We start from the raw sequence: 22,231 nt of genomic DNA, 5'->3' as shown, positions 1-22,231 counted from the left end.
TCATATGAGCAGGAGCAAGGACAAAAACATTCTTGTTGAAGCAGATCCTGAACCTGAAAGGACTCTAAAAAGGAAACTAAGAGAAGCTAAAATACAACAATCCAGAGACAACCTTACAGGAATTTTCGAACAGGAAGAGGAGATGGCAGCCAAAAATAATAATAATGCAAGGAGGATGCTTGGTGACTTCACTGCACCTAATTCCAATTTACATGGAAGAAGCATCTCCATTCTTGCCATTGGAGCAAACAATTTTGAGCTGAAACCTCAATTAGTTTCTCTGATGCAGCAGAATTGTAAGTTTCATGGACTTCCATCTGAAGATCCTTTTCAGTTCTTAACTGAATTCTTGCAGATCTGTGACACTGTTAAGACCAATGGGGTTGGTCCCGATGTCTACAGGCTTGTGCTTTTCCCGTTTACTGTAAGAGACAGAGCTAGAGTATGGTTGGACTCTCAACCTAAGGATAGCCTGAACTCTTGGGATAAGCTGGTCACGGATTTCTTAGCCAAGTTCTTCCCTCCTCAAAAGCTTAGTAAGCTTAGAGTGGATGTTCAAACCTTCAGACAGAAAGAAGGAGAATCCCTCTATGAAGCTTGGGAGAGATACAAGGAACTGACCAAAAAGTGTCCTTCTGACATGCTTTCAGAATAGACCATCCTGGATATATTCTATGATGGTCTGTCTAAGTTATCAAAGATGTCACTGGACCATTCTGCAGGTGGATCCATTCACCTAAAGAAAACACCTGCAGAAGCTCAGGAACTCATTGACATGGTTGCAAATAACCAGTTCATGTACACTTCTGAGAGGAATCCTGTAAGTAATGGGACGCCTCAGAGGAAGGGAGTTCTTGAAATTGATACTCTGAATGCCATATTGGCTCAGAATAAAATATTGACTCAATTAGTCAATATGATCTCTCGGAGTCTGAATGGATTGAAGGAATCATCCAACAGTACTAAAGAGGCATCTTCTGAAGAAGAAGCTTATGATCCTGAGAACCCTGCAATAGCAGAGGTGAATTACATGGGTGAACCTTATGGAAACACCTATAACCCCTCATGGAAGGATCAACAAATGCCTCAACAAGGCTTTAATAATGGTGGAAGAAACAGGTTTAACAATAGTAAACCTTTTCCATCATCCACTCAGCAACAGACAGAGAATTCTGAGCAGAATCCATCTAGCTTAGCAAATTTAGTCTCTGATCTATCTAAGGCCACTGTGAGTTTCATGAATGAAACAAGGTCTTCCATTAGAAATTTGGAAGCACAAGTGGGCCAGCTGAGTAAGAAGATCACTGAAACTCCTCCTAATACTCTCCCAAGCAATACAGAAGAGAATCCAAAGAGAGAGTGCAAGGCCATTGATATAACCATCATGGCCGAACCTACAGGGGAGGAAGAGGACGTGAATCCCAGTGAGGAAGACCTCCTGGGACGTCCAGTAATCAACAAGGAGTTTTCCTTTGAGGAGCCAAAGAAATCTGAGGCTCATCTAGAGAACATAGAGATTCCATTGAACCTCCTTATGCCCTTCATGAGCTCTGATCAGTATTCTTCTTCTGAAGAGAATGAGGATGTTACTGAAGAGCGAATTGCCAAGTATCTTGGTGCAATCATGAAGCTGAATGACAAATTATTTGGTAATAAGCCTTGGGAAGATGAACCTCCCTTGCTCATCAATGAACTGAGTGATCTAGATCAACTGACATTGCCTCAGAAGAAACAGGATCTTGGAAAGTTCTTAATACCTTGTACCATAGGCACCATGACCTTTGAGAAGGCTCTATGTGACCTTGGGTCAGGGATAAACCTCATGCCACTCTCTGTAATGGAGAAACTGGGAATCCTTGAGGTACAGGCTGCCAATTTCTCATTAGAAATGGCAGAAAAATCTATGAAAATGGCTTATGGACTAGTAGAGGACGTGTTAGTAAAGGTTGAATGCCTTTACATCCCTGCTGATTTCATAATCCTAGATACTGGGAAGGATGAGGATGAATCCATCATCCTTGAAAGACCCTTCCTAGCCACAGCAAGAGCTGTGATTGATGTAGACAGAGGAGAGTTGGTCCTTCAACTAAATGAGGACAACCTTGTGTTTAAAACTCAAGGATCTCTTTCTGTAACAATGGAGAGGAAGCATGAAAAGCTTCTCTCAGTACAGAGTCAACTAAAGCCCCCATAGTCAAACTCTAAGTTTGGTGTTGAGAGGCCTCAGCCAGACTCTAAGTTTGGTGTTGAACTCCCATATCCAAACTCTAAGTTTGGTGTTGGGAGTCTATAAAATTGACCTGATCACCTGTGTGGCTCCATGAGAGCCCACTGTCAAGCTATTGACATTAAAGAAGCGCTTGTTGGGAGGCAACCCAATTTTTATTTATCTAATTTTATTTTTATTTTTATTGTTTTTTCATGTTTTATTAGGTTCATGATCATGTGGAGTCACAAAATAAATACAAAAATTAAAAACAGAATCAAAAACAGCAGAAGAAAAATCACACCCTAGAGGAGGGACTTACTGGCGTTTAAACGCTAGTAAGGAGCATCTGGCTGGCGTTCAACGCCAGAACAGAGCATGGATCTGGCGTTGAACGCCAGAAACATGCTGCATCTGGGTGCTGAACACCCAGAACAAGCATCAATTCGGCGTTTAAATGCCAGAATTGCATGCAAAGGCATTTTTACATGCCTAATTGGTGCAGGGATGTAAATCCTTGACACCTCAGGACCTGTGGACCCCACAGGATCAACTCAGCATCTGTGGACCCCACAGGATCCCCACCTACCTCCACTCATACTCTTCCCTCTTCTCATTCATCCTCTCTTCCCAATAAACATCCTTCCCCAAAACCCTTCACCAATCACCTCAATCTCTCTCTTCCCTATTACCCATTCACCACTCACATCCACCCACTCTTCCCCATAAACCTACCTCATACACCCCACCTACCTTCAAAATTCAAAATCACTTTCCCACCCAAACCCACCTAAATGGCCGAACCTGACCCCTCTCCCTTCACTATATAAACCCCTCCATTCTTCTTCATTTTCACACAACACAACCCTCTCTTCCCCTTCTTGGCCGAAACACAACTGTCTCTCCCTCCCCTCCATATCTTCTTCTTCTTCTTCTTTTCTTTCTTCTCTTGCTCGAGGGCGAGCAATATTCTAAGTTTGGTGTGGGTAAAAGCATAAGCTTTTTATTTTTTCATTACCAGTGATGGCATCTAAGACCGGAGAATCCTCTAGAAAAGGGAAAGGGAAGACAAAAGCTTCCACCTCCGAGTCATGGGAGATGGAAAGATTCATCTCCAAAGCCCATCAAGACCATTTTTATGATGTTGGGCCAAGAAGAAGGTGATCCCCGAGGTCCCTTTCAAACTCAATAAAAATGAGTATCCGGAGATCCGACATGAGATCCAAAGAAGAGGTTGGGAAGTTCTAACAAACCCCATCCACCAAGTCGGAATTCTAATGGTTCAAGAGTTCTATGCTAATGCATGGATCACTAGAAACCATGATCAAAGTAAGAACCCAAACCCAAAGAATTATCTCACCATGGTTCGGGGGAAATACTTAGATTTTAGTCCGAAAAATGTGAGGTTGGCGTTCAACTTGCCAATGATGGAAGAGAACGCACACCCCTACACAAGAAGAGTCAACTTTGATCAAAGGTTGGACCAAGTCCTCATGGACATATGTGTGGAAGGAGCTCAATGGAAGATTAACTCAAAAGGCAAACCGGTTCAACTGAGAAGACTGGACCTTAAGCCCGTAGCTAGAGGATGGTTGGAGTTCATTCAACGCTCAATCATTCCCACTAGCAACCGGTCTGAAGTTACAATAGACCGAGCCATCATGATCCATAGCATCATGATTGGGGAGGAAGTGGAGGTTCATGAGATTATACCTCAAGAACTCTACAAGGTGGCTGACAAGTCCTCCACTATGGCAAAGTTAGCCTTTCCTTACCTCATTTGCCACCTATGCAATTCGGCTGGGATTGACATAGAGGGAGATATCCTCATTGAAGAGGACAAGCCCATCATTAAGAAAAGGATGGAGCAAACAAGAGAGCCTATTCATGGATCTCAAGAGACGCATGAAGAAGCTCATCACCAAGAAATTCCTGAGATGCCTCAAGGGATGCACTTTCCTCCACAGAATTTTTGGGAGCAAATCAACACCTCCCTAGGAGAATTAAGTTCCAACATGGGACAATTAAGGGTGGAACATCAAGATCACTCCATCATCCTCCATAAAATTAGAGAAGATCAAAGAGCAATGAGGGAGGAGCAACAAAGACAAGGAAGAGACATAGAAGAGCTCAAGGACATCATTAGTTCCTCAAGAAGGAAACGCCACCATCACTAAGGTGGACTCATTCCTTGTTCTCAAATTTTCTATTTTTCGTTTTCTTATGTTAAATGTTTATCTATGTTTGTGTCTTTATTACATGATCATTAGTGTCTAAGTGTCTATGCCTTAAAGTAGTGAATATGAATCCATCACCTCTCTTAAATGAAAAATGTTTTTAATTCAAAAGAACAAGAAGTACATGAGTTTCGAATTTATCCTTGAACTTAGTTTAATTATATTGATGTGGTGACAATACTTTTTGTTTTCTGAATGAATGCTTGAACAGTGCATATGTCTTTTGAAGTTGTTGTTTATGAATGTTAAATATGTTGGCTCTTGAAAGAATGATGAAAAGGAGAAATATTATTTGATAATCTAAAAAATCATAAAAATGATTCTTGAAGCAAGAAAAAGCAGTGAATACAAAAGCTTGCAGAAAAAAATAGCGAAAAAAAAAAAGAGAGAGAGAAAGAAAAAGAAAAAGCAAGCAGAAAAAGCCAAAAGCTCTTAAAACCAAAAGGCAAGAGCAAAAAGCCAATAGCCCTTAAAACCAAAAGGCAAGGGTAATAAAAAGGATACAAGGCTTTGAGCATCAGTGGATAGGAGGGCCTAAAGGAATAAAATCCTGGCCTAAGCGGCTAAACCAAGCTGTCCCTAACCATGTGCTTGTGGCGTGAAGGTGTCAAGTGAAAACTTGAGACTGAGCGGTTAAAGTCAAGGTCCAAAGCAAAAGAAGAGTGTGCTTAAGAACCCTGGACACCTCTAATTGGGGACTTTAGCAAAGCTGAGTCATAATCTGAAAAGGTTCACCCAATTATGTGTCTGTGGCATTTATGTATCCGGTGGTAATACTGGAAAACAAAGTGCTTAGGGCCACGGCCAAGACTCATAAAGTAGCTGTATTCAAGAATCAACATACTGAACTAGGAGAATCAATAACACTATCTGAACTCTGAGTTCCTATAGATGCCAATCATTCTGAACTTCAATGGATAAAGTGAGATGCCAAAACTATTCAAGAGGCAAAAAGCTACAAGTCCCGCTCATCTGATTGGAGCTATGTTTCATTGATAGTTTGGAATTTATAGTATATTCTCTTATTTTTATCCTATTTGATTTTCAGTTGCTTGGGGACAAGCAACAATTTAAGTTTGGTGTTGTGATGAGCGGATAATTTATACGCTTTTTGGCATTGTTTTTAGTATGTTTTTAGTAGGATCTAGTTACTTTTAGGGATGTTTTTATTAGTTTTTATGTTAAATTCACATTTCTGGACTTTACTATGAGTTTGTGTGTTTTTCTGTGATTTCAGATATTTTCTGGCTGAAATTGAGGGACTTGAGCAAAAATCAGATTCAGAGGTTGAAGAAGGACTGCTGATGCTGTTGGATTCTGACCTCCCTGCACTCAAAGTGAATTTTCTGGAGCTACAGAACTCCAAATGGCGCGCTCTCAACGGCGTTGGAAAGTAGACATCCAGGGATTTCCAGCAATATATAATAGTCCATACTTTGCCCGATTTTAGACGATGCAAAAAGGCATTGAACGCCAGTTCTACGCTGCAGTCTGGAGTTAAACGCCAGAAACACGTCACAAACCAGAGTTGAACGCCAAAAACACGTTACAACTTGGCGTTCAACTCCAAAAGAAGCCTCTGCACATGTAAACTTCAAGCTCAGCCCAAGCACACACCAAGTGGGCCCCGGAAGTGGATTTATGCATCAATTACTTACTTTTGTAAACCCTAGTAGCTAGTTTAGTATATATATAGAACTTTTTATCATTGTATTCAAAGTCTTGGTTACTTCGGTTCCCCTCTGGGGATGAGACCAATGAACTCCATTATCACTTATGTATTTTCAATGGTAGAGTTTCTGTACTCCATAGATTAAGGTGTGGAGCTCTGCTGTTCCTCATGATTTAATGCAAAGTACTACTGTTTTCTATTCAATTCAACTTATTCCGCTTCTAAGATATCCATTCGCACCCAAGAACATGATGAATGTGATGATTATGTGACGCTCATCATCATTCTCACTTATGAACGCGTGCCTGATAAACACTTCCGTTCTACATGCAAACAAGCTAGAATGAGTATCTCTTAGATATCTAATACAGAGGACCGAGTCCGAGATATTAGAATCTTTGTGGTATAAGTTAGAACCCATGGATGGCCATTCTTGAGATCCGGAAAGTCTAAACCTTGTCTGTGGTATTCCGAGTAGGATCTGGGAAGGGATGGCTGTGACGAACTTCAAATTCGCGAGTGCTGGGCGTAGTGACAGAAGCAAAAGGAGAGTGAATCCTATTCCAGTATGATCGAGAACCTCAGATGATTAGCCGTGCCGTGACAGAGCATTTGGACCTTTTTCACAGAGAGGATGGGATGTAGCCATTGACAACGGTGATGCCCTATATAAAGCTTGCCATGGAAAGGAGTAGGACTGGTTGGATGAAGACAGCAGGAAAGCAGAGGTTCAGAGGAACGAAAGCATCTCTATACGCTTATCTGAAATTCTCACCAATGAATTACATAAGTATTTCTATCTTTATTTTCTGTTTATTTACTATTATTATTCGAAAACTCCATAACCATTTAATATCCGCCTGACTGAGATTTACAAGATGACCATAGCTTACTTCATACCAACAATCTCCGTGGGATCGACCCTTACTTACATAAGGTTTTATTACTTGGACGACCCAGTGCACTTGCTGGTTAGTTGTATCAAAGTTGTGACAAATTATGAATTAAGATTAGAGCACCAATTTTTTGGAGCCATTACCAGGGATCACAATTTTGTACACCAGTATTTCATTCATCTCTTCCCAGTTTTCTAAATTCCCCACCGTTACGCATTTTTGGGTAGTTAGTGTTAAAATCTTGTGATTTTGGTTGTTTAGACATACTCTAACATGGATTCTAAGTGGGTTCTATCCCTATTTCATATGGGCTGAGGTAAGAAGTACTCAAACCCTTGTGATTTATCAATTTCATGAACCCTAGGTTGATTATAAGTGTGATAATTGATTATGTTAGAGTATTGGGTAATTTTGGTGCACAATTGGAAGATTGATATTGCTTGAGGAGCTTTGGTGAGGGTTGGAGCTAAGGATTGGTGGAGACTCTCAAGAAGAAGTTCAATTATTTTGGCTACAAGAGGTACGGTTTAAGTTTCATTTAAGTACCGTGTGGTGTGATGAGAATTCCTAGGCTAGATGCCCCTAAGATTAAGTTTGGATTGTGTGAATGGTTGGCACTAATATGCATAGTTGATATGTAATATAAATTAATGATTGAGTTGAGAATTGTGTGAATTTGTATGTTTGGTGCGTTGAGGATTTGATGAATTGGATAATGAATATTGGTTTGTGGAATATGTATTTAAATTGTGAATTTGGGCCGGAGGCCATGAATCTTGGGCCGGAGGCCAGAAAGAGGTAAGGAAGGTAAGTTGATGTGTGTATTGTGTGATGATATAAGAGATTGGAAGGATCTTTGATATTGAATGTGTGAATAATTGGTTTGATTATTGAATAATCAGGTTTGAGGAATTAAGGTGTGGGATTTGATAGTTTTGGGTGAAATTATGTAGATGAGGTAGGTTTGGTTTTAGTTGAGTGTAATTATGTGAATGTGGTTGGGTTGTGGTCTTTTGGATGAGTGGAAATGAATTTAGCCTGTGAACATTGGAAAAATTGGTGATTTCTATTTTTGGGTAGAAATTGATTTTTGACCAACTTTGGTGGTCCGTAACTCGGTCCACGGAGTTTGGAATTCTTCAAAATTAGATTTTTATGAAAGTTTATTCAACGATCTTTCCAACAGTTCAGAAAATAGATGAAAAAGGAATTTTGTAGAAGAAGTTATGTGTGTTGGAAGTTTGGGGTTTGAAAATGTAATTCTGCAGCTTTTTTAACTTGGTAAAAATTTTGGAATATCGTGCTTCCACGCGCACGTGTGGCCGACGCGCACGCGTCAATCTCGATTTTTACTCACCCATGCGTGCGCCTGGCCGACGCGTACGTATTGCTGCACTGATACGAATGCCTCGTAGAAAATTCAGAGAGTTGTGCGGGTACTGTGCTGGTTTTGTGCGAGAAGCACAAAATGCACCCACACGTATGCGTGGCTGACGCACACGCGTCACTCTGCTTTTCTGATTCCCACATGGGCGCATGGGCGACGCTCACGCGTCACTTTACTTTTTCAGTCTTCCACGCGTGCACGTGGGCGACATGCACGCGTGACCTTGTTTTTGGCAGAAATTGATTTTTGAGTTTTAAAGCTGAATTTCAGACTTCTAAGCCTCCACTTTCATCCTTTAAGCCTTAAATTTTTATAGTATGCCTAGTAATGAAGAGAAGTTAGGACATCTGGTAACTTACGGATGAAGTAAAGTAAGAACGAATGATGAATGATGAGTAATGATAATTGTATGAGTTGCTAAGGATGAAGGTGAAAGTACTGTGTACAGTATGAGCCAGATGGCTGTGATAAGAATTGAATTATGGCTGAGTATGTATATGTATATGATTAATGACTAAATGTGGTAAGGGAATAATGATGGAACGTGTTGAATGTGATGTGTGAACCCGAGGTAGTAGGCAGTGGCGTTGTCCACTTGCTCCGGGTATGAGATGGGAAGAAGGATTATGATAAATGAGTTTAATTATGGAGTTTTGAATGAATGTATGTTTGAGATGCCTAGGTAGTAGCAAGGGTTGTGGTTCATCCTACTTGCTCCAGGTCAGAAATTGTGATGCCTGGGTAGTAGAAGGGTTGTGGTTCGTCCCACTTGCTCCAGGTCAGAGATTGTGACGCCTGGGTAGTAGCGGCAGTAGTGGTGATTCCACTCGCTCCAAGTTGAACTTTTAAACACCTGCCTGGGTAGATGCAGTAGCATTGATTCCACTTGCTCCGGGTTTGGTTTGCAACTCCTGGGGTAGATGTAGTCGTTATCCCCCACTTGCTCCCAGTCGAGGTTGATTTGAGATTTATGAAACTATCTGAGTTTCAAATTTCCTTGGGTAGATGCAGTGGGTCGGCTCCACTTGCTCCAGGTTGAGATCTGAGATTCTGCTGACCCTATATCGTAAGTGTGGCTAGACACTGTGAAAGTTCCGGATGAGCTCGCCTCCGTGAATAAACACCAGTGTGGGTGTTGTGTGATTATGATTATGATTGTGAATAACTCGAGTTGGGGATGCACGACAGAGGGACAGTCCAATGGTTAGCTACCAGGACTTGTCGGGTTGGCTTTATAACTGACAGATGAGACTCATCAGCCATAGGGCATGCATACATCATTTGCATATGTTTGAATTGTTTGGGTTTGCCCATTTATTTGGATTGCTGTATCATATATGCTATGTTACCTGACTATATGCTATCTGTTTTACTTGTACCTTAATTGTGTATTACTTGTCTGTATTGATTGTGTTTGTACAACTGAGAGGTCCTTCATGCTGGTGTCGGTTGACGCTGAGGGCTATTCTTGTTGAGATGGAATAATGATATGATTAATTTAAAATGATGATTACTGACTGTGACAATTTGAGTTCCCTGTGTTGATGCAGTGAAGTGATTTTACTGCTCCAGGTTGATATTGAGATAATTTGAGTTCCCTGGGTAGACGTAGTGAAGTGATTTCACTTGCTCCAGGTGAGAATATGAAGTATTGATATAGAATTGCTGAGACAAAGTAACTGGTGACGGTTTGGCTTATGATTCCAATTCTGATTTGTCGAAGAGTTAGAAAGTTATGAAGCATGAGGAATATGAATAAAATTTAGCATTCCCTTATGAGAGTTGCCTATTTATGGATTAGCGAGAACATAGGATGAATATTTGGTGAAAGGAAGTTTTGGATGCTTAGTGAGTTTTTATTAGAATGCATTGTATTTATTTGGCACTTTTACCATACTGGGAACCCATGGGTCGGGGGTTCTCATTTCGTATATATCTCTTGTTTTTCAGATACAGGTCCAGGTGCTCAGAAGTGAGTTGTGATTCATCTGAGAGATGGCAAAGATCTTTATATTCTCTACTTTATATTTTGCTTAGAATCTCTCCACTTTTATTTGGAAAAGCTCATATTATGTATTGAACTCTTTTGGACTTGCCTATAGAGGCTCTTATGTTTCTTTAGGGAGAGATTAGGAGATACTGTTGTCAACTACTTTTATACTGTACCCTAGCCAGCCTAAACTTCGCGGGTTGCGACTAGTGGCTATTTACTTATGTTATATATCTGTATACTGTCCTTCTCTTATTCTCCTTTATGACTTTATCCTTATAACGCTTTCGATATTATGCTTTATCTTTTAGTTGTCGATGCGTGAGTGATACGATTTCGCGATTTTATTTTTACACTTTTCAGGCTTCTCGATTAATACTCCTTTCAATTTTACTTATAATTATGTATTAAAAATCCACCTAAGAGTCGTACCACCATAATATCATTGACTTATGACTCGAGCATAAGGATTTGAATATTAGGGTGTTACAAATTGCATGATCACTGGCATCACACATTAGTTCAAATGGTAAGTCCCAGTTGGGTGCAGAGATGATAGGAGCAGTGACAAACTTGGCTTTCAGAGTTTCAAAGGTGTGCAGGCATTCTTGGTCAAAGACGAATGGAACATCAGTGGCCAAGAGATTGCACAGGGGTTTTGCGATTTTTGAAAAATCTTTGATGAACCGCTTGTAAAATCCTGCATGTCCTAGGAAACTTCTGATTGCCTTGACATTAGTAGGTGGAGACAAGTGTTCTATCACTTCCACATTAGCTTGATCCACTTCTATCTTCTTATTTGAGATCCGATGTCCAAGAACAATGCCTTCAATTACCATGAAATGGCATTTTTTCCAGTTTAGAACTAGGTTTGTTTCTTTGCATCTTTTCAGAACTCGGGTCAGATGATCAAGACAGGAGTCAAATGAGTCTCTAAAAACAGAGAAGTCATCCATGAATACTTCAAGGAACTTCTCTACCATATCAGAGAGGATGGATAACATACATCATTAAAAGGTGGCAGGTGCGTTGCACAGGCCAAATGGCATTCGCTAGTAGGCAAACACGCCAGATGGGCATGTGAATGCTGTTTTCTCTTGATCCTATGGATCCACTGCTATTTGATTGTACCTGGAATATCCATCCAGGAAATAGTAAAAAGCCTGACCTGCTAGTCTTTCTAGCATCTAGTCTATGAAGGGTAAAGGAATGTGATCTTTCCTGGTGGCATCATTGAGTCTTCTATAGTCAATGCACATACGCCACCCTGTAACTGTCCTTTTCGGGATCAGCTCATTTTTTTCATTTTGAACCACTGTCATGCCTCCCTTCTTAGGAACAACCTGGACAGGGCTCACCCAGGGGCTTTTAGAAATGGGATAAATGATCCAGCCTCCCAGAGCTTAGTGACTTCCTTCTGCACTACTTCCTTCATAGCCGGATTCAATCGCTTCTGTGGTTGTACCACAGGTTTGGCATTATCCTCCAGCAGGATTTTATGCATGCATCGGGATGGGCTAATGCCCTTAAGGTCACTTATAGTCCACCCAAGGGCGGTCCTATGCGTTTTGAGCACCTTAATTAGTGCTTCTTCTTCCTGTAGTTCTAAGGTAGAGCTTATGATCACATGATACGTATCTCCATCTCCCAGAAATGTATATTTCAGGGAGGAAGGTAATGGCTTAAGCTCAAACTTTGGAGGCTTCTCCTTTTCCTCAGAGGTTTCCAGAGGTTCCTCTGAATCAGGCTGGGTATCATCAAGGATATCATTCAGCCCTTTCCTGAGGCTTTCGGCCATGTTGACCTCTTCCACCAGGGAATCAATGAGGTCAATGCTCATGTATTCCTCAGGGATGTCTGGATGCTGCATAGCTTTGACAGCATTTAATACGAACTTTTCCTCATTGACCCTTAGGGTTACTTCCCTTTTTTCAACATCAATGAGGGTCCATCCTATAACTAAGAAGGGTCTCCCTAGGATAAGGAATGCACTCTTATGCCCTTCCATGTCCAACACCACAAAGTCAAGGGAAAAGCAAAGGGTCCAACCCTAATAATCATGTCTTCAATTACTCATGATGGTATCTTAATGGAACCATAAGCAAGTTGAAGGCATATGCGGGTTGGTTTGACTTCATCAGTCAAACACAGCTTCTTTATTAAGGAAGCAGGTATTAGGTTGATGCTTGCTCCAAGGTCATATAGAGTTGTCCTTGTACAAGCATCACCTAGAGTGCATGGTATCATAAAGCTTCCAGGATCCTTAAGTTTCTCTTGTAAGCTATTCTGATTGATTGCACTGCACTCTTCAGTGAGGAGGACTGTTTCTATCTCTTTTCAATCCTTCTTATGACTTAAGATGTCCTTCATGAACTTCGCATAAGATGGTATCTGTTCAAGAGCCTCTGCAAAAGGGATCTTTATCTCTAATGTTCTGAAATAATTCACAAAGCGGGCAAATTGTTTATCTTTTTCCTCTTGACAGAGTTTCTGATGAAACGGCATCTGAGCCTTATACTCATCAACCTTGGTTGATGAAGGCCGAATGCCATGTGAGTTGGAAGGAGGGTTACTAGCTTACTTAGGAGGGTTGTTATCAGTGAGTGACTGACCTCTTTTGCTTGGGCGTTCAACGCCCATGCTGCTGCCCCCTCCCTGGCATTCAACGCCAGGGACACTACCCCCTTGTGGGCGTTCAACGCCAAGGGTGCTGCCTCCTTGGGCGTTTGAACGCCCAGTCTCTTCCCTTTCCTAGCGTTCAATGCCAGGAGTGATACCTCCCTGGGTGTTTGAACGCCCAGAGATATCCTGTGCAGAGACCTGGTTTCCCTTCTTATTGTATTGAGGTTGGGTATTTAAGGATTTCCCACTCCTCAGTTGGATAGCCTGGCGTTCTTCTATTATCTACTTAGATAACTGCTGCCTTGTTTGACTCAGCTGGGCTTCTACATTCCTGTGAGAAGCCTGAGTTTTTTGCAAAGCCTCTTACAGTTCCAATAGTTGCTGGGCAAGGGTGTGCAGTTGCTGAGTCAATGGGCCATCCTGTTCTGGAGGGTTAGGTTCAGTAGCTACTGCCTTAACCTCTCCTATTATAGAAGTCTCAGCAGATGAGTACAGATGCTGATTAGTGGTAATTGTCTCAATAATCTCTTGAGCTTCTCCTATGGTCTTTCTCATGTGTATGAAACCACCAACAGAGTGGTCCAAAGACAATCTAGCCATGTCTGAAAGTTTATAGTAGAAGATGTATAACTGTATCCATTTTGAAAATATTTCAGTGGGATATTTTCTTAACATCCTCCTGTACCTCTCCCAGGCATCATAAAGAGATTCATTATCTCCTTATTTGAAGCCTTGGATGTCCAGCCTCAGCTGGGTCATCTTCCTTGGGGGAAAGTATTGATTTAAAAACTTATCTACTAACTGTTTCCAAGTTTTAAACTAACTTTAGGCTAGTTATCCAACCACCTTTTTGCTTGATCTTTTACAACAAAAGGAAAGAGCAATAATCTGTAGGCATCTTGGTCTATTCCCTCACTGTGTACTGTATCAGCAATCTTTAAGAAATCTGCTAGGAACTCTGTAGGTTCTTCCTGAGGAAGCCCAGAATACTGGCAGTTCTGCTGTACTAGAGTAATGAGTTGAGAGTTGAGTTCAAAGCTACTTGCTCTGATGTGAGGTTTGCTAATACTTCTTCCATAGAAGTCAGCAGTGGAATTTGTGTAAGATCCCAGGGTTCTTCTGAACTCTTCATTCCCATTTGGGTTCATGATGAAGAAAGGTAGAAGAAGAGAAGAAAGAAGAAAGATAGAAGAGGTAGAAGAAGAAATAGCAATGGAAAAGATAAACAGAATTAAAATATTTTTGTTTTTAATTTATTTATTGATTAATTGCGAAAAATAAGATTAATAATTTAAAAAGAATTGAAAATGAAATTATGAAATTCGAAAATAGAAGAGAGAGATGAAAATAATTTTCAAAAAATAAGAAAGAGAAGAATTAGTTAGGAAGTTTTGAAAAAGAAGAGAGAGAAGATATGTAACAAATTGAGAAAAGATTTGAATTTAAGATTTAAAATTTGAAAATTAAAATTTGAAAATTAAAATTTAAAATTTTGAAATTTGAAATTTAAATTTGATTTTTAAACTTTTAATTTGAAATTTGGTTTTTGAAATTTAAATTTGAAATTTTTTGAAATTTAGATTTTTAAATTTTGAAAAAGTTTTGAAATTCGAAAAGATTTTATTTTAAAATTTGAAGTTAGAAAAGATAAGATAAGAAACAAAAAAGATTTTAAAAAGATAAGATTTTGAAATTTGATTTTGAAAAAGATATGATTTTCAACCACTTCCCTAACTAGCCAATCATCATCAAGTACGTTTTCTCCCACCCCCAAGGCACTCCATGCTGCTCATTTCCACCTTGAATGGCCAAAAATAAGAGAGAAAGAAAAGAGAGAAAACTTTAAACACATGAAACTTCAAATCTTGATTTCTTCCAAACTAAAACTCAAATCAAAATTTTAAATCGAATAAAGTGATCCTTTCTTCTTCCTCTTCAAAATCATGTGACATTTCTTGGATCAAAATCAGGTGCTGCTCTCCTTCCTTCTTCAATTTGGTTTCAAGAAAACCTTGTTAAACTTGTGTTTTCTTGATGTTCTTTCATAGATCTCTTGCTTAGCTTTACTTATGGGCCAAGAAATTTCATTTTCTAGCAAGTTTAAGGTGAGGATAATCTTCTTATATGGCTGCTAAAGTTTCGGTTAAGCATGCTTCATGAGATTTAAAGTTTTTCTTGATTGGATTTAAGAGGAAAAAGTGCTCTAAGAACACTTTGAAGGATAGTCGAATTAGGAGCAGCAAATTAAGCTAAGATTTGGTGAAATTAATCTTTATTAATTGTGTTTGAGTTGTGTGATTATTTTATGGTTTAGTTATTCTTGAAATTGATTGTTTATATGAGTGATTCTTGGTGAAATTTTGGTGAAAATTTGATAAAATTCAAGCTATGAATTTTGTTCTTGAGGGTTGCTGGAAATACAAACCCTAGGCCTTAAATTGAGGATAAATTTGTATTGAAATCAAGTGGAAATCATGGGACTTTAGTGGCTACTAATTTAATTTGAATTTTTGGAAAAATTAATTATCGAAAAGATTGAAAAACGGGTCAGAATTAAAGAAAGAATCTGAAGAATTTACGTAGAACACTTTTAGTTTTATCAAAAACAACTCTTTGATCTTGTTAGGGCTCAAAGTAAAAATATTTTTATGTTTTGGGGAGAAAAGTATAAAATACTAAAAGTTTAGAGGGATTAAATTATAAATATCAAAAGTTAAGGGGGTGAAAATATAATTTTTATAAAATTTTTGTGGTCAACTTGTAATTTTTGAATATATATATATAATAAAATATTATTAAAAATATTTAATAATAAAATAATTGCAAAAAGGCAATTTTTTTAAAGCCTTAGGAAGACAACTTTAAGTTGAGAATCTCATAATTACTTTCATAAAACATCTAGGGAGTGGTAAGAATATGTTAAGAAGGCAAAGATGAAAGAAAGATAAAATGTTAAACAAAAGATAAAAATTAAAGAAAAAGAAAGTAAAACTTTAATGTAAAGATAAAAATCAATTAGGAAAGCGAGCTAGATACAATATAGTTAGTACTTGAATTGTGTTTAGGGTTTAAGGGTGAGCAAGGGTAGCGGGTACCTGATTACCCGTCCGAACTCAAACTGAACCAGTTAAATTAGTTTTGAAACCAACGGGTAATCGAGTCCAATCCGAACCAAACCAATGCCTCTCTCTAGTAATTGGTTCGGGTAACAGTTCTGAGGGTGCAGAACCCGAACCAACCCGTGGACCTGACCATATATTAATTAAATAAAAAAAATTTAAATATATATGCCTTTTAATGATGTTGAGTTTCTCACCCAATAACCCTAACACTAGCAGAGGTTTCCCCACCCTATGAAGTAAACCCTAGCAGAGCTTTCTCAAACCTCACCTTACCTGTAAGTGATACTGTTATTGGAAGTACTTCTTCTCCAAGTGCAGCCACTCCCACTGTATTTAATGTGTTTAGATTTTAATATATTTGGTGTTTAACATGTCTAGTTTATTTCTATTGATTTTACATATTTATTGTACTTAAAAAATTTTTAAGATAAAAATTTTGTTTTTTTATTTTTTTTTATGAATTTCTATTTCATCGGGTACTCAATTATCCGAACCGAACCAATTCATTTTTAATCGGTTTGGTTTGGTTCGGGTACATATACAAAAAATGTAAATCCAAACCAAACCGAACTAATTATAATTCAATTGGTTTGGTTCTAATTTCACCATAAACCTTAACCAATCCGACCCGTGCTCACCCTATTAGGGTTAGGTAAAGTATGAAGAATCAAACCGGTTCAGTATAGACTTAATGGACCTATGCTTAGAACAGGTTGGTTATTCATATTGAAACCAAGTAACTACAAAGTAAAGGTTAAAGACATAAACAAAGGAAGAATGTAAGTAAAGAGACACTGAACGAGAGTGTGAGATTGGTGATTAACTGATAACTAAGAAATAAGTTAAAAATGTTGTACATAAGAATGGATTATTGAATTGGGTCTTGGGCCAAACACTGGAACAGATAGAGATGCTTGTAAACTATGGGTCACTTTTTCGCTAGCCCTAGAGATCTTGTAGGTTAGAGTTCACCTACAGAGAGTTGTTATTCCTGTATGTCGAAGTTCACCTATAGTGGATATCAATTGTGTACTTCAAGGTGTTGCTCCTGTAGGCCAACATTCACCTACAGAGAGTTGTTATTCCTGTAAGCCAAAGTTTACTTACAGAGGCACTATTACTGTAGGCTAAAGTTTACCTACAAAAAGTTGCTATTCCTATAAGTCAAAGTTCACTTACAGGGGCACCATTTTTGTAGGCCAAAGTTTACCTACAGAAGGTTGCTGTGTTGGGTTTAGTTCTAGAAAAGCCTTATCCGGCTAAGAATGCTGGGTTACATCGGGGGCGGGTCGAAACTGACAAATGAGCTCATTATCCGCGCTAGGGATAGACATGCATCATCCTTGTATGCGCATTATTCTTTGTTGCATAATCTCTGTGTTTTTGTTTTGTTTCTTGTATTCCTTTATTTGTGTTTTGCTTTCTATTTTCTCTATTTATCTATTTTTTATTTTTCTCTGTTTACTCCTGTTTACTGTAAAATACGTTACTATTTGACGAGTACAACGGAAGCAATTAACATGACTAATTAGTCCGACTTTACTAAGAGCTTTCCAATTCTTATCCCTTTCCTCCCCCTTCAGATGCAGGTAGGAATACTCTCCCGTAATCCGCTAGTTATAACATCCCAGATTTTTAAAAATTAAATAATTAGTTATTTATAAGTTATTATATTATATTGAGATTTTGTTTTAAAAAAAATTATTTTACCAAAAATAATTAATTAAAATTTTATAATTATTAAAATTTAATTAAATTATGACTTATTTTATTAATTTAAATTATTTATTAAAAATTATTTCGATAAACAAAAATTTAAATTAATTTTTATAATTGTTAATATTATTATTATTATTTCCTTAGTTTAACTCATATTTGGCCAAAGCCAATAGCGAAACGAAAAGAAAGAAAGCTTGGCTTATATGAATACGTATATATATTATAAACATGACACATACCCCTTCTTTATTCATTAGTCATCATAATCATCATCTAGCTTCTTTTGGTTTCATTTTTTTTTCATGGTGAAGAGATAGTGACCGAGAGTGAGGGAGAAAACCGTGGAACCCATAAATCTTTTGACTTCAATTACTTTAAATATGTAACTCCAATAAAAAATTTAATCTGGTAAAAGTATTCGTATTTTTCTCTTCTACACATTGGCATTACTTTTATCCGATAGAAATTAACAGTGACGTAGCTCTATTTTCTTTTGAGTTTGGCCAACTGGAGTTTTAAGAGGCATAGACAATTTCTGACATTTTCTTCTTCAGCAGTCCAGTAAAAAAATTTCTCCAGAATTTCCATTGTTTTGGTTTCATACCGAAGTAGGATTTGATAATTTTATAATAATTAAACGTAAATTTGATAAGTGAATGTTGGTTTGATTGATTATTATTTGAATTTGATTAAGTTTATGTTGGATTTTTGTTGAATTATTGTTGTTTGCTTGAGATTTTGGTTTGGCTACGTATAAACAGCCAGCTAGGATGTTTTGATTATTTTGGAGCTGTTGTGATGTGGTATTTCGAGATAAATTTGATTTATCAAAAAAAGAGTTTGAGAAACGATTTCGATGGGACCTGAGAAGGGTGACAAAGTCAGAGTTTTAGAGGAAGTGCTATCGAAATTTTTAGAAGAATTCTGAGAAGTTTTATTTTGGTTAATTTGGATTAAAAGAATTGTTTTATTTAATTTTAATTTATTTAAGAAAAGAATGATATTTAGAAATGGATTTAAAAATGAAATTGAATTTAATTAAGAATTGAGACATCGGGTAAGAAGCAGTGGCGTTGTCCACTTGCTCCGGAGAAGAGATGAGGAAGAATAATGATTAAAACTGAGTTTGAATTATGAAATTTAATGAATATAGTAAAGGAGGCATGATTGTCGTTGATTGATGATGAGTATGTCTGTATTTTTTCTCTGGTTGTAAGGGTGACAGGGCACGTAATCCCTCTAATGGTGATAGAGCACATAATCCCTCTAATGGTGACAGGGCACATATTCCCTCTAATGATGTGACAGGGCACGTAATCCCTCTAATGATATGATAGGGCATTCTCCCTCTAATGGTGACAGGATACATAATCCATCTAATGGTGATAGGGCACATAATCCCTTTAATGGTGACAGGGCACGTATTTCCTCTAATGGTATTAATGCACAATAGAGAGACAGTGTCTGGGTTAGTTACCGGACATGTCGGGTTGGCTATATAACTGACAGATGAGTTTATTAGTCATAGGACAGACATGCATCATACTTGTTTGTGCATATTTGTTTGTGAGTGTGTTTTCTGTGATTGTGCGTGTGATATATGATTGTTTGATTCTGTGTTCTATATTTGTTAAGTCTAAATGTATTCTACTGCTCGTAGCTGTTAGCTATGGTAATAAAATGAACATAACTATATACCCCGACCCTACTAAGAACTCCCCAATTCTTACTCCCTATTTCCACCCCCTTTCAGTTACAGGTGCGAAAGTTTAGTGCGGAGCTACAGGAGCGTAGAAGAATATATTCACGAGTTGATTTGTTAGAATTTACTTTTTCCTCGCCGTTTATTGTTTTAGTTTTTAGAAGGGTAGGATTTGTTTATGAGAATCTTGAAATAAGTCTATGTATTTAATATATATATATATATATATATATATATATATATATATATATATATATATATATATATATATATACCTTTGTGGTAAAGTGGTTTAAAAAATAAAAAATCTTCATTTTCTTAATAAGAGTTTCGATTCGTACTCGCGAAAGCTCAATATTAAATAAATATAGTATTTAATTAAAGGAATAGAGGTAAGTAGCGCTTGAACTTTTAGTACGATTATGAGGTGCTAAAAGTTAGAGTGTTACACTGGTGGTTATTTTGCAAAAGGATTCTACTTTGGGTAGTCTTTTAAGTCTTGAGCGAGATTCATTTTTTATTTATATGTATATACTGTGAGATCAGCCGACATCTACATACCGTTTATCTACAAACTTTAGCCTAGGTCCTCCGTATGATGTTACTGTTATGTGGCTACTCAATGAAGTACTAGTGAGATGCTCTATGACGACGTATGATCGTGCATAGGAGTAGTAGAAGATGTTCCACCTTTTGATAATATTTGACCTGATTTGAGTTTTGAAGATCTAGAATGTACTTTTCCTCACTTTTATAGTTTAGAGAGATTAGATGATTATAGAGTCTAGTCTAGTCTGGGTGCCAACTTAGGAACTTTTTAAACAGGTCAGTGTCTGGGATGTTGTATGTATATAGTTATTATCTAGCTACTTCTAGGGATATTCTAACTAGGATCTATACTCTAATAAAGGCTAAATAACTTAATGTTGTTAACTGCTTGAGATATATATAAGTGTGGTTGTTTATAATTGTGTTATCTGTTATTATTTGCAAATTGATTATGAATAATTCCATTTATAAATCCAAGCAATTAAAAAAAAGACATCGCCAAATAACTATATTTTAACAACGAATCAGACTCATATAGTAAACAATAAATAATAATTAGGAAGACAAGTTGGTAGCACTCAATTTTCAGTATGATCTAGACATATTGAAAATTGGGTTGTTGCATCTTCGGTCCCTTAGAATCAATTTGTGAGTAGGCTTTACATTTATAATTGTTTAATTTTGCATATATAATTATTTTGATATACATTGCTTTAAACGTATAATTATACTTACAAAAATTACTATTAAAATTACTATTAAAGGATTTTAATTTGACTTGAATAATTGATTTATTAGAATTAAATATTTATTCTTGTTAAGCTTGTTTTAATTTGTACATGGGACTTTATGTTTTTATGAGGCTACATAATTTTAAAACTAATTATTTATACTTGCTATTGTTGGAATCCTTTATGATTTAAAAAGTACAATTAAAAATGATTTGTATGAGAAAGTATTGATTCATCTTATTTGAGATTGTGTATTTGAAAGATTAATAGTTTGTTATGTTTTGAATTATATATTTTGAATTGGTTGGGGATACTCGTATTAGAAAATTGTAGTTAACAATGGTCATGACGTTAATTTAGATGCATCTGACTCAGATCTCAGCTAGCATGGGCGTTGCTAGCCTAAGGTGTAGGCCATACGTTGGATCTGTTATTTTGTATGGACACACGAGCAGAAAGGGCTATCCTTAGAGGTGGAGCTGCCCAAGTGTAAATTATTTGATTTGATTTCTGTACTGAGAACTCCCTTATTGATTCACTTATTAGTATCAACTACTATTTTCTAATTAAAATTAGGTTAAGTAGGATTTTGGTCCCTAAGGTATAGGCCGAAAATATTTTTTGTCCCCAACCATTTTTTGCATACAAAATCGTCCCTAAGGTTTAACTTAGTTTTAAAATCGTCCTTCATACTAAAATACCCTTCTCCTTCTTTACCAAAATACTCACTTTTTATTCTTTTTTTCCTTCTTCTCCATTACAGTAGCATCTATTTTTCTTTTTCTTTTTCTTCATCACAGTATTAGCAGAAAAATGAAATCAGAAGCATAGCCAATGTAATAAAAAGGGTTATCTGAGAAAAAAATCAAAATCGTTCCCGACCTTTTTTTGTTATTAAAATCATCCTCAATGTACAAAACGTTATAAAATTGTCTTTTTGTCTATAAATAATATTTTTTGGACAATTTTTCCTTAAACAAAAATGAAAAAACCCTCCCTACCCTTACTACTAACCTCCATGATCATCACCATTGCTACACATCTCTTCCTCCCTTTCTTTGTTGCCATCACCACTTCCACCATAACTAGCACATCTTCTTTCTCTCTATTTTTAATTCATCATTCGAAATCACTACCACCTACCCACTACTCCCAACCCTTTTTTTCACATGAACCATTTTCTTTATACAACAATTCAACAACAACAACAATCACAATAAATCCACAAAAATTTTAACTTAAGGTGATTTTTCAACAGTCACCCCCAAGCCCCACATATCACATAAAAATTCACTTCAACATTCTAAAATAATCAAACTTTAATAGAATGAATTGAAGAAATACAAGTTCAGAAACAAAAAACACCACACCTCAACCGTGGAGGACAAAATTAAAAGG

General features: G+C 37.3%; 1 non-coding gene across 1 annotated transcript; it reads right to left on the bottom strand.

Annotated features, from left to right (window-relative positions):
- Positions 1–538: 538 nt before the first annotated feature.
- Positions 539–646, bottom strand: LOC148553916 (small nucleolar RNA R71). The gene has a single exon (XR_015892766.1). It is a non-coding gene; the product is annotated as a small nucleolar RNA R71 (small nucleolar RNA).
- Positions 647–22,231: the final 21,585 nt, after the last annotated feature.

Source organism: Arachis ipaensis, chromosome B7, assembly GCF_059453495.1.
Source record: "Arachis ipaensis isolate K30076 ecotype BB chromosome B7, ASM5945349v1, whole genome shotgun sequence".
Classification (NCBI taxonomy): Eukaryota; Viridiplantae; Streptophyta; class Magnoliopsida; order Fabales; family Fabaceae; genus Arachis; species Arachis ipaensis.
Note: the sequence above shows the minus strand (reverse complement) of the source record. Positions and strands in the feature narration are given on the sequence as shown.